The sequence below is a fragment of the Saimiri boliviensis genome, chromosome 12 (genome assembly GCF_048565385.1).
Source record: "Saimiri boliviensis isolate mSaiBol1 chromosome 12, mSaiBol1.pri, whole genome shotgun sequence".
Taxonomy (NCBI): domain Eukaryota; kingdom Metazoa; phylum Chordata; class Mammalia; order Primates; family Cebidae; genus Saimiri; species Saimiri boliviensis.
In genome coordinates this window covers 7309144-7321674 of record NC_133460.1, presented here as the reverse complement: position 1 = coordinate 7321674, position 12531 = coordinate 7309144, and the positions used below count along the sequence as shown (strand labels likewise).

The window sequence follows — 12531 nt, the reverse complement described above, 5'->3', positions numbered from 1 at the left end:
GAACCTGGTGGTCTGCCTACAGACCTTCTGTTGTTTTCCAGAAGGAATTGTAGAGATTGGAAAAGGATTATTATTGGTAGTAGTATTTTTGAGATGGAGTCTTGGCTCACTCCATCCTCTGCCTGTCAGGTTCAAGTGATTCTCCTGCCTCAGCCTCCTGAGTACCTGGGACTACAGGCACGTGCTACTGCACCCAGCTAAATTTTGTATTTTTAGTAGAGGCGGGGTTTCACTATGTTGGTCAGGCTAGTCTGGAACTCCTGACCTCATGATCCACCCACCTCGGCCTCCCAAAGTGCTGAGATTACAGGTGTGAGCCACCGCGCCTGGCTAGGATTACGTTTAAGATGACTTCCTCCTTCCCTTAAACTGTCCTCTCAAATAGGAGGAAATAAGCTTACTTTTGAATTTCTAGTATAGTGTTAAAACACTGTTTTGATTAAAATTTTAACTTATTGAAAATTTTAGTGTTTCTTTTGGAAAGGAGGATAAGGAATATAAGTTAGTGAGTCTGTGGTTTATTAATTAGGTTTTTTTCAAGAATATCATGACAGCTTGGCATGGTGGTGCCATATCTCCATTCTCAGCTGTTTAGGAGGCTAAGGTGGGAGGATTGCATGAGCCCAGAAGTTCGAGGCCAGCCTGAGCAACATAGTGAGACCCTGTCTCCTTAAATAAATAAATAAATAAAATAAAATAAAATAAAAAGGCCATGCACTGTGGTTCATGCCTGTCATCTCAGCACTTTGGGAGGCCAAAGTGGGAGGATAACACTTGAGGCCAGCAATTCAAGACCAACCTGGACAACACAGTACAAACCTGTCTTTGCAAAAAACACAGAAATGAGCTGGGTGTGGTGGCTGGTGCTTGTAATCACAGCTACTGGGGAGGCTAACTCTGAAGGATCACTTGAGCCCAGGAAGTGGAGGTTGCAGTGAGCTGAGATCACATCACTGCACTCCAGCCTGAGTGACAGAGTGAGACCGTGTCTCAAAAAAGAAAAATATCACAAGACAAAATTTGTGCTTACCCGGAGTTCACAGTTAAACAGGACATGTAAGTTTACTTGGTGAAATTAGAAAAAGTTATCAAATACAATGCTTAGGTTAAAACACTGGTGAGGGTGTGGGAATTTGTGGAGCCTTGGAAACATACTCATTGAGTGACCTCATCTAACTGGGGATGTAAAGAGGGAAATCCTGTCATTTCCTCTATTGTCTGACTTGATTTCCTTTTCTCCTTTGCTGTGGCAATATGTTGAAATGCTATGAGTCACCAAAGTGGGGGAAAATGAGCAACTCTAGAAATGCAAGTGCCAATGAGTTACAGACAATAAAGCATTGACTGCCTTTGGCTCACCCCTCATCAAGTCTCTTGAAAATTTGTAAAATTGGACAGCCAGAGCTACCTTGATTTTTTTGTTTCCTTTTAACAGCTGACTCTTCCCAGGGCAGTTGGGCTTTACATCAGAATTGCATCTAAAACTGGAATATCACTTCTCCAGGAGGAAGATACTTAATTAGAATTGTGTATTTCAGTGTAAAATTTGAAATTCAGCGTCTTTTTTTTTTTTTTCGATACAGAGTTTTGCTCTTGTTACCCAGGCTGGAGTGCAATGGCGTGGTCTTGGCTTACCGCAACCTCTGCCTCCTGGGTTCAGGCAATTCTCCTGCCTCAGTCTCCTGAGTAGCTGGGATTACAGACACACGCCACCATGCCCAGCTAATTTTTTTGTATTTTTAGTAGAGACGGGGTTTCACCATGTTGACCAGGATGGTCTCGATCTCTTGACTTTGTGATCCACCCACCTCGGCCTCCCAAAGTGCTGGGATTACAGGCTTGAGCCACCGTGCCTGGCCGAAATTCAGCTTCTATCTAACTCCTTGGAGAGGACAGAGCTGAAAAACATGACCTAGGAAAAAACTTGATCTGGGCTGGGTGCAGTTTTTGGTGTCTTTGGATGTTGCTTGTTGATGTAAGGGGTTTCCAAACCTTCCTTTTTTTTTTTTTTTTTTTTTTTTGAGACACAGTCTTGCTCTGTTGCTCAGGCTGGAGTGCAGTGACTCGATCTCAGCTCACTGCACTCTCCACCTCGTGAGTTCAATTGATTCTCCTGCCTCAGCCTCCCTAGTAGCTGGGACTACAGGCGCCTGCCACCACGCCTGGCTAATTTTTTGTATTTTTAATAGAGACGGGGTTTAGCCTTGTAGCTAGAATGGTCTCTGTCTCCTAACCTTGATCTGCCCGCCTCGGCCTCCCAAAGTGCTGGGCTTACAGGTGTGAGCCACTGAGCCTGGCCCCCAATCTTTCTTTCTTGGTAAAATTGGGATTATGACTAGGAATCTGTGTTTTTAGCGTTTCCCAGGTGATTCTTGTTTGGGGTCCTTGTCTAAAGCACAGGCTGGAAAGAGGAGGGAGTGGACTGGCAGGGAAGATAGAGAGGTAAGTGAATAGAATATCTGGTGAAAATAAATGGCAGAAGAGGTGATTGTTGTATGGCGAACTGTGCTGTTAGTTTGTATGTCAGAGGCTAATGGGAAAAAATTAATTTTTGTTTCACAAATAGATTTCCTTCTCAGGAGTATCATAGGCCTAATTATTGTCATAGTTCTCAGTAACTTTAAAAAGATTGTGAGAAAGAGTGACATAACAGACCCGTGTCTTGTACCCAGTCTGCCTTTTTCTTGTTTTTTTTTTTTTTTTTTGAGACAGAGTCTTGCTCTGTCACACATGCTGGAGTGCAGTAGTATAATCTCAGATCACTGCCACCTCCACCTCCTGGGTTCAATCGATTCTTTAGCCTCAGCCTCCTGAATAGCTGGTATTACAGGTGTATGCCACCATGCCCAGCTAATTTTTGTATTTTTAGTAGAGATGGGGTTTCACCATGTTGGCCAGGCTGGTCTCCGACTCCTAACCTCAGGTGATCTGCCCACCTCGGCCTTCCAAAGTGCTGGGATTACAGGTGTGAGCCACCATGCCTGGCTTTTTTGTTTGTTTGTCTTGAGACAGAGTCTCGCTCTGTCGCCTGGGCTGGTAAGTGACAGCGCCATCTTGGCTCATTGCAACCTCTGCCTCCTGGGTTCAAGTGATTCTCCTGCCTCAGCCTCCTCAGGAGCAGGTGTGTGCCACCACGCCCAGCTAATTTTTATATTTTTAGTAGAGACGGGGTTTCATCATGTTGGCCAGGCTGGTCTCGAACTCCTGGGCTCAAGTTATCTACCGGCCTTGGCCTCCCAAAGTGTAGTACTGGAATTAGAGGCGTGAGCTACCATGCCCGACTGAGGGCCTACTGTGTTTTTGTTTTGTTTTGTTTTGTTTTTTGAGACGGAGTCTTGCTGTGTTGCCCAGGCTGGAGTGCAATGGTGCAATCTGGGCTCACTGCAACCTCTGCCTTCCAGGTTCAAGAGATTCTCCTGCCTCAGCCTGCCGAGTAGCTGGGACTACAGGTACGTGCTACCACGCCCAGCTAATTTTTGTATTTTTGGTAGAGACAGAGTTTCACTATGTTAGCCAGGATGGTCTCGAACTCCTGACCGTGTGATCCACCCACCTCAGCCTCCCAGAGTGTTGGGGTCACAGGCGTCAGCCACTGCGCCTGGCCTTTTTTTTTTTTTTGAGACAGAGTTTTACTCTTATCACCCAGACTGGAGTACAGTGGCATGATCTTGGCTCACTGCAACCCCCACCTCCCAGGGTCAAGCAATTCTCCAGCCTCAGCCTCCTGAGTAGCTGGGATTATAGGCGCACGCCACCACCCTCACCTAATTTTTTGCATTATTAGTACAGGTGGGGTTTCACCATGTTGGCCATGCTGGTCTTGAACTCCTGACTTCAGGTGATTCACTCACCTCGGCCTCCCAGAGTACTGGGATTACACCTCGCCTGGCCAGGCCTACTATATTTTGTTTGTTTTGCTCATGTTTACATTTCAGAGATAGAGGGCCTACTATTAAAGTACTGTGCTAAGGCTGTGAGAAGGTCCTAATGTGATTAAAACAATCTGGCATCATAATGCCATCCTGATAGGAGTTAACCTAGTTGGCTGGCTGGCCTCATAAGTAGCTGTGATGATCATAATTTTTATGCCAAACACATGTCATTGTCTGAGCTTACAAGTTTACTGAGAGAATTGGTGGAGCAGGATATTTGAAATCAGAATTGTTCTGGAAATTCAGGAATGTAAAGCTCTATCTTTAACACATTGTCTGTATTGCACAATTAATATTTATAAAATGGTGCACCTTATGTTATCTTTTTATTTTTTCAGCTCACTCTCTCTCTAGATTGAAAGGTTCTTGATGTCTAGAACAAGATCTTATCCTTCTTTGTAGTCACAGAACTCAAGAGGGTGATAAATGTTTGTTGATGATAGTGCAATGTCACCTGTCCAAGTGTAGCCATCGTCTTCAGTAGTTACTTGATCTACTGTTTTCTCTGGCGAGACCACTGTGTGCTGCTGCAGAGGGGCTGTTGTCACCTTGAACTATTTCTCTGGCAGTCTGGAGGAGGGTAGGAGAGGGAAGGGAAAGAATAAATGAGCAAAACCAAGTGTGGATAGTAGTGTTTGAAGGCATATGAAAAGGCAAACTTAGTGACGTGGGGCCTGGAAGGTCCTCTCACTTCTACCTAGAAGACATTAAACCTTCACTCCCTTCTTTTTATGTAGGAAGGGGGAGGCAAAGTTGCCTTCAGTCTGCTTGGTAATAGCAGGTATCCCGCTAATTAGAAAATAACTTTTAAAAAACTCAATTCTGCTTCCATATACTTGGGTATTTATCAGTCTCAGCAAACTTTTCAAATATCTGTGCTCAGTGTCATGTTTGTCCTGCTTTGTAAGATTTTTTTTGTGTTTATAGAAATGTAAATGGACCCAGAAGGGGAGAAATGTGCTCTGCTGAGAAACTAGCTACTATAGGTTATACTTTTCTGTCTTTGCATGTGGCTCTTCTAGTTATTTGAGAGAGGCAAAAAAACCCTAAGTATTTTTCCTACCCTGTTCCCACAGTCACTCAACACTACACTTCTTTTTTTTTTTTTTTTGAGACGGAGTTTCACCTTTGTTGCCCAGGCTGTAGTGCAATGGCGCGATCTCGGCTCACCGCAACCTCCGCCTCCTGGGTTCAGGCAATTCTCCTGCCTCAGCCTCCTGAGTAGCTGGGATTACAGGCACGCACCACCATGCTCAGCTAATTTTTTTTTGTATTTTTAGTAGAGACGGGGTTTCACCATGTTGACCAGAATGGTCTCGATCTGTCAACCTCGTGATCCACCCACCTCGGCCTCCGAAAGTGCTGGGATTACAGGCTTGAGCCACCGCGCCTGGCTAACACTACACTTCTGACATCAGATGTATGGGAGTTGTTTCCCCATGTACCAAGCAATTTTCTAATAACACCAGCGGGGTGTCCTTTAATTCAGTTAAATTCTGACCGTCTCTACCTGGAGATAGCGTTAGATTCTACCAGTTGAGGGCTCGATTCCCACAAAACTGTTCCACGTTGAGGCACTAGTAATAAGTAGTAGATTGTCACCTATACTTCTTACCTACCAGTTATAAATCAAGCGTTCTGACAGTCCCTCCTCAGTCTGCTAAAGTGGCTCATAAAACTCAGGGAAACACTTTAAACATTTAACCATTTACTATGAAGGATATTAAGGATACAGATGGCTTGGCGCACTGGTTTGTGCTTGTAATCCCAGCGCTTTGTGAGGCTGAGACAGGCGGATCACCTAAGGTCATGAGTTCGAGACGAGCCTGAGCAACGTGATGAAACCCTGTCTCTACTAAAAATGCAAAAAAATTAGCTGAGTATGGTAGTGCACACTTGTAGTCCCAGCCACTCAGGAGGCTGAAGCAGGAAAATTGTTTGGACGCCAGAGGGGGAGGTTGCAGTGAATTGAGATCACACCCCTGCATTCCAGCCTGGGTGTCAGAGTGGGGAAAAAAAGGATACAGATGAATAGCCAGATGGAAGAGATGCATAGGGTGAGGCATGTGGGAAGGTGAAGGGGCATGGAGGTTCTACACCCTCTCTGGAACTTTCCTGTATTCAACCATCCTGAAGCTAATGCAAACCGTGTGTGTGTGTGTGTGTGTGTGTGTGTGTGTGTGTGTGTGTATGCTTTAATTAATTAATTCATTTTTTGAGGCGGGGTTTCACCATGTGGGCCAGGATGGTCTCCATCTCTTGACCTCGTGATCCACCCACCTTGGCCTCCCAAAGTGCTGGGGTTACAGGTGTGAACCACTGTGCCGGCCGTTTTGTTGTTGTTGTTGTTGTTGTTGTTTTATGGAGGCTTCCTTACAAAGGCATAATTGAGTACATTATTGGCCACTGGTGATCAACTCAACCTTTAGACCTTCTCCCCTCCCCTGAGGTTAAGGGGGTGGGGCTGAAAGTCCCCAGGCAACCAGCCCCCATCCTGAGACTATCTAAGAGCCCACCAAGAGTTGCTTACTTAGAACAAAAGATGCTCCTATTACACAGGAAATTCCAAGGGATTTAGGCAATTACAAAAGTTTTAGGAGCTCTATGTCAGGAACTGGGGTTAAAGACCAATATCAGAACAAAAGATTCCCCTAGTGCCCCCATCTACAAAGGTTTTAGGAACTCTATGCCAAAGGGGAAAAAAAAAAGAAAGAAACAGAGGAACTCTATGCCAGAAAACTGGGATGCAGATCAAATATATCTAGACATCTTTTTGTTTGTTTATTTGTTTGTTTGTTTGAGATGGAGTCTCACCCTGTTGCTAGGCTGGAGTGCAGTGGCATAATCTCGGCTCGCTGAAACCTCTGCCTCCTAGGTTCAAGTCATTCTTCTGCCTCATCCTCCTGAGTAGCTGGGACTGCAGGTGCATGCCATCATGCCCAGCTAATTTTTGTATTTTTAGTAGAGACAGAGTTTCACCATATTGGCCAGGATGATCTCTATATATATATATTTTTTTTTTTTTTTTTTGGGACAGAGTTTCGCTCTTATTACCCAGGCTGGAGTGCAATGGTGCAATCTCGGCTCACCGCAACCTCCGCCTCCTGGGTTCAGGCAATTCTCCTGCCTCAGCCTCCTGAGTAGCTGGGTTTACAGGCATGTGCCACCATGCCCAGCTAATTTTTTATATTTTTAGTAGAGACGGAGTTTCACCATGTTGACCAGGATGGTCTCGATTTCTCGACCTCGTGATCCACCGGCCTCAGCCTCCCAAAGTGCTGGGATTACAGGCTTGAGCCACCGCGCCCAGCGATCTCTATATCTTGACCTCATGATCCACCTGCCTTGACCTCCCAAAGTGTTGAGATTATAGGCGTGAGCCACTGTACTTGGTCATTTGTTTGTTTTCTGAGGCAGAGTCTTGCTCTGATGCCCAGGCTGGAGTGCAATGGCACTATCTTGGCTCACTGCAACCTTTCCTTCCCGGTTCAAGCTATTCTCCTGCCTCAGCTTTCCAAGTTGCTGTGATTCAGGTGCATACCACCACGCCCAGCTAATTTTTGTATTTTTAAATGTTTTTTTGAGATGGAATCTTGTTCTGTTTCCCAGGCTGGAGTGCGCTGGCACAATCATGGCTCACTGCAACTTCCGCCTCCTGGGTTCAAGCAGTTCTTTTCTGCCTCAGCCTCCGGAGTAGCTGGGACTACAGGCACCAGCCACCATGCCCAGCTAAGTTTTGTATTTTTAGTAGAGATGGGGTTTCACCATATTGGCTAGGCTGGTCTTGAACTCCTGACCTCATAATCTGCCCACTTTGGCCTCCCAAACAATTTTTGTATTTTTAGTAGAGATGGGGTTTTACCGTATTAACCAGGCTGGTCTTGAACTCCTGACCTCAAGTGATCCGCCTGCCTTGGCCTCCCAAAGTGCCAGGATTACAGGCTTAAGCCACTATGTGCAGCCTCAAATGTACCTGTATATCTTGTTAAAAATTACAGTATCTCACGCCTATAATCCCAGCACTTTGGGAGGCCGAGGCGGGTGGATCACGAGGTCAAGAGATCGAGACCATCCTGGTCAACAAGGTGAAACCCCGTCTCTACTAAAAATACAAAAAATAAGCTGGGCATGGTGGCGCGTGCCTGTAATCCCAGCTACTCAGGAGGCTGAGGCAGGAGAATTGGCTGAACCCAGGATGTGGAGGTTGCAGTGAGCCGAGATCGCGCCATTGCACTCTAGCCTGGGTAACAAGAGCGAAACTCCATCTCAAAAAAAAAAAAAGAAAGAAAAAAGAAAAATTACAGTATCGTACCAGTGCATATGCTCAAATTTTAAAGGAGGAAACACATTCAAGTCCAAATGCCTAAAGGTAGAAGGATCAAGAAACAATAATATGAGGCTATTTGACAAGTATATACATTCATCCCTCAATATCTGTGGGGATTGGTTCCAGTTCACCTCAAAGGTACCAAGATTCATGATCCTCAAGTTTCTTATATAAAATGGTGTATAGTATTTGCATATAACCTATGCACATCTTCCATATTCCTTAAATCATTTCTAGATTATTTATAATACCTAATACAGTGCTATGTAAATAGTTGTTACACTGTATCATTTACGTGATCATGACAAGGAAAAATGTCTGTACATGTGTAGTACAGATGCAGCCATCAATTTTTTTCCCCCTAAATATTGATTGATTGAGATAGAGTCTTGCTGTGTCATAAAGGCTTGAGTGCAGTGGCAGAGTCTTGGCTCACTGCAACCTCCGCCTCCTGGGTTCAAGCAATTCTCTTGCCTCAGCCTCCCGAGTAGCTGGGATTACAGGTGCCTGCCACCAGAGCTGGCTAATTTTTATATTTTTGGTAGAGATGGGGTTTCACCGTGTTGGACAGGTTGGTTTCAAATCCCTAACCTTAACTAATTCAGCCACTTCCACCTCCCAAAGTGCTGTGATTAAAGGCATGAGCCACCATTTCAGGCCTTTTTCTGAATATTTTTATTTATTTTATTTATGTTTGAGATGGAGTTTTGCTCTTGTTGCCCAGGATGGAGTGCAATGGCGCCATATTGGCTCACCGCAACCTCCGCCTCCTGGGTTCAAGCAATTCTCCTGCCTCAGCCTCCCGAGTAACTGGATTACAGGCATGCGCCACCACGCCCGGCTAATTTTGTATTTTTAGTAGAGACGGGGTTTCTCCATGTTGGTCAGGCTGGTCTCAAACTCCCGAACTCCGGTGATCCACCCGCCTTGGCCTCCCAAAATGCTGGGATTACAGACATGAGCCACTGTGCCTGGCCTTCTGAGTATTTTTTTTTTTTTTTGAGACGGAGTTTCGCTCTTGTTACCCAGGCTGGAGTGCAATGGCGCGATCTCGGCTCACCGCAACCTCTGCCTCCTGGGCTCAGGCAATTCTCCTGCCTCAGCCTCCTAAGTAGCTGGGATTACAGGCACCCGCCACCATGCCCAGCTAATTTTTTGCACCTTTTAGTAGAGACGGGGTTTCACCATGTTGACCAGGATGGTCTCGATCTCTCGACCTCGTGATCCACCCGCCTCGGCCTCCCAAAGTGCTGGGATTACACTGAGTATTTTTAATCTGAAGTTGGTTGAATCCACAGATGCAGAGCCCATGGATATGGAGTGCTGACTACTGTGTTGAGCTTGAAAGCTGTACAGAGTATGGCATTGAGTGGATGTGCAGATACAATAACAAAACCATTATAGTCTTTATTTACTAGGAATTGGTAGTAACTTTGGGAAGATACAAAATTACTTTGTAAGGTGTATGAGAGTTTTGAGAGGCCAGGGAAGTTAAAGAGCTGAGAACTGGAGAAAATGGGAGAACTTCCACTGAACCCACTAGGACAGAGTAGGAAGAGAAGGGAAGGAAGAAGCCAAAGAAAGAAGAGACCCTTTTAGAGCACTCAGGGTCTTACTAAAAACATTACCCATAAAAATAGAATGTCACTGATAAAGAGACTCCTTTAGAACAAGAATTCTTAACCTGAAAGTCTGGGTCCACAAATGAACGTTGGAGGCCTGTGGTTGCTCTGGAATGGCACAGGCAACGTTTTGTTGTTGTTGTTGCTGTTGTTGTTGTTTTGAGACCAAGTCTCACTCTGTCACCCAGGCTGGAGTGCAGTGGCACAGTCTCGGCTCACTGCACCTCTGCCTCCCAGATTCAAGTGATTCTTGTGCCTCAGCCTCCTAAGTAGCTGAGATTATAGGCACATGGCACAATGCCCAGCTAATTTTTGTATTTTTAGTAGAGAGAGAATTTCACCATGTCGGCCAGGCTGGTCTTGAACTCCCGGTGTCAGGTGATCCACCCACCTTGGTCTCCCAAAGTGCTGGGATTACAGGCCTGGGACACTGTGCCTGGCCACAGGCAACATTTTTAAACTATATGATTGTCCTGGAGAATCTGAAGCCTTACTCTGATTCTGAAAGGGATTTGCAACCAAAAAAGCATAAGGATTGTTCTGACAGATACCCTTTCTTCCCATCTTCAGAAGTACACATCTCTGAATTTGTGTTTTCAAATGTGGAAGTATTTGAGTAAAGACAGAAACCCTAGAACATTCTTTTGTAAACAAACTGCCTTTTACCAAACACCAGCTGTCAAGGGACTTGCCTGAATACTTGTCCAAAGGACAGTATGTCCCCGTGTGTAGGCAATAGTCTAATCTGGTTCCTAGGAGAGTACTACTGAGGCCACAGCAACTTAACTGGCTAGTGTGGGTGAGGCAGAGGTGTTTAAAGCTCAAGGTCTGCCCTTAGGAACCCTATAGTCAAGGACAGCTGAATAGCGTATGTGCCTGTCCCTAATACAGGGTTAGAGCTAAGTACGAATTCTGGGGATGAGGTGAGTTGAAGACACATAAATCACGTGCTTTTTTTGGAAGGTCATGAAGTGTTTAAGGAGGTAATGGGCAATTGGAAATGATGTGTGAAAGAGTAGCGGGAGCTCTGGCCCAGCGGCCAGAAAGCTCTGGGCAGGTCAGTTCTGGGAACTATGGCTAATCCGGGGCCAGCTTCCCACTGCTGTTTGGGACATACAGGCTTAAAAGACCTTGCCCAGAGCCGCTGGTCATTTAGCACAGAGAGTGGGAGCAAATGTTTATCTTATGTCCTGTAGATCACACCTGAGCAAACTAGGCCAAGCTCAAGGTCCTGAGGGGACTGAGGAGTTGAGCTCAGTCCCGTTTGGCTCTTCTTTCTCTTTCCCTCCTCCTTTTAAGTATGAAAGCTTACTTACTTCCTTTATGTATTGGGCTTGTGTGTAGGGTTTTGTTTGAAGAAAGGCTTGAGGCTGGGCACAGTGGCCCACGCCTGCAATACCAGTAATTTGTGAGGCTGAGGAGAAACTCCGTCTCAAAAAAAGAGAAAAAACAAAAAGGCTTGAGTATACCTCTCACAGCCATGGAGAACCTACATTCCTGCCTGAGCTGTTGGACAGTTGCCCTTTTTATCTTGTCTGCTTTTTTTTTTTTTTTTTTTTGAGACGGAGTTTCGCTCTTGTTGCCCAGGCTGGAGTGCAATGGCGCGATCTCGGCTCACCGCAACCTCCGCCTCCTGGGTTCAGGCAATTCTCCTGCCTCAGCCTCCTGAGTAGCTGGGATTACAGGCACATGCCACCATGCCCAGCTAATTTTTAGTATTTTTAGTAGAGACGGGGTTTCACCATGTTGACCAGGTTGGTCTTGATCTCTCGACCTTGTGATCCACCCGCCTCGGCCTCCCAAAGTTCTGGGATTACAGGCTTGAGCCACCGCGCCCGGCCTTGCTTTTTTCTTTTCTTTTCTTTTTTTTTTTTTGAGACGGAGTTTCGCTCTTGTTACCCAGGATGGAGTGCAATGGCGTGATCTCGGCTCACCGCAACCTCCGCCTCCTGGGTTCAGGCAATTCTCCTGCCTCAGCCTCCTGAGTAGCTGGGATTACAGGCACACGCCACCATGCCCAGCTAATTTTTTGTATTTTTAGTAGAGACGGGGTTTCACCATGTTGACCAGGTTGGTCTCGATCTCTCGACCTTGTGATCCACCCACCTCGGCCTCCCAAAGTGCTGGGATTACAGGCTTGAGCCACCGCGCCCGGCTTGTCTGCTTTTTTCTAAAGTTATTTATTCGTTGTTGCTTAATCGTGTCCTCAGTCAATAGTTGATGTTCTAGACTATTTGAATTTCCTCTGAATAATGATTAATGGAGATCATGATGTTTGACCAGTTCTGGAAACTCTTGGGAATTAAAGGAAATAAACTCTTGGGCACTAAACTTCATTTTAATGTGTATATTTATGGGTGCTGCCTCACTGGAGAAGATTATAACAGGAAGTTACTCAGTTTTACAGCACATTTCTGGGATTTTTTATTTTTATTTTTTAATTTTCATTAAATTATGATAACTGTAGCATTTCCCTTTACAATAGTGATAACCTAAGGCCTTGGTGTTTCCTCCAAAATATGCATAGATACAGGATGTGGGCTTCTTACAAAGTTTTATAACTATTGCCTTTTTGTGGCTGACCCCTTCCCTAGAGAACAGCATGAAGAGACCTTCCTGCTGCTATGAAACCCAGACTCTAAGGACAGCT

General features: G+C 45.4%; 1 protein-coding gene across 3 annotated transcripts in view; it reads left to right on the top strand.

Annotated features, from left to right (window-relative positions):
• The window catches only part of HMOX2 (heme oxygenase 2), a 55697-nt gene that overhangs the window by 2199 nt on the left and 40967 nt on the right, over positions 1-12531 (top strand). Inside the window, exon 2 of one of the 3 annotated variants that reach the window (XM_074381651.1) lies at positions 2356-2442. The exons of the other annotated variants lie outside the window; for them this stretch is intronic. The gene's annotated coding sequence lies outside the window, so the exon portion shown is untranslated. The remainder of the gene's footprint in view (positions 1-2355; positions 2443-12531) is intronic. 3 annotated transcript variants of the gene reach the window in all.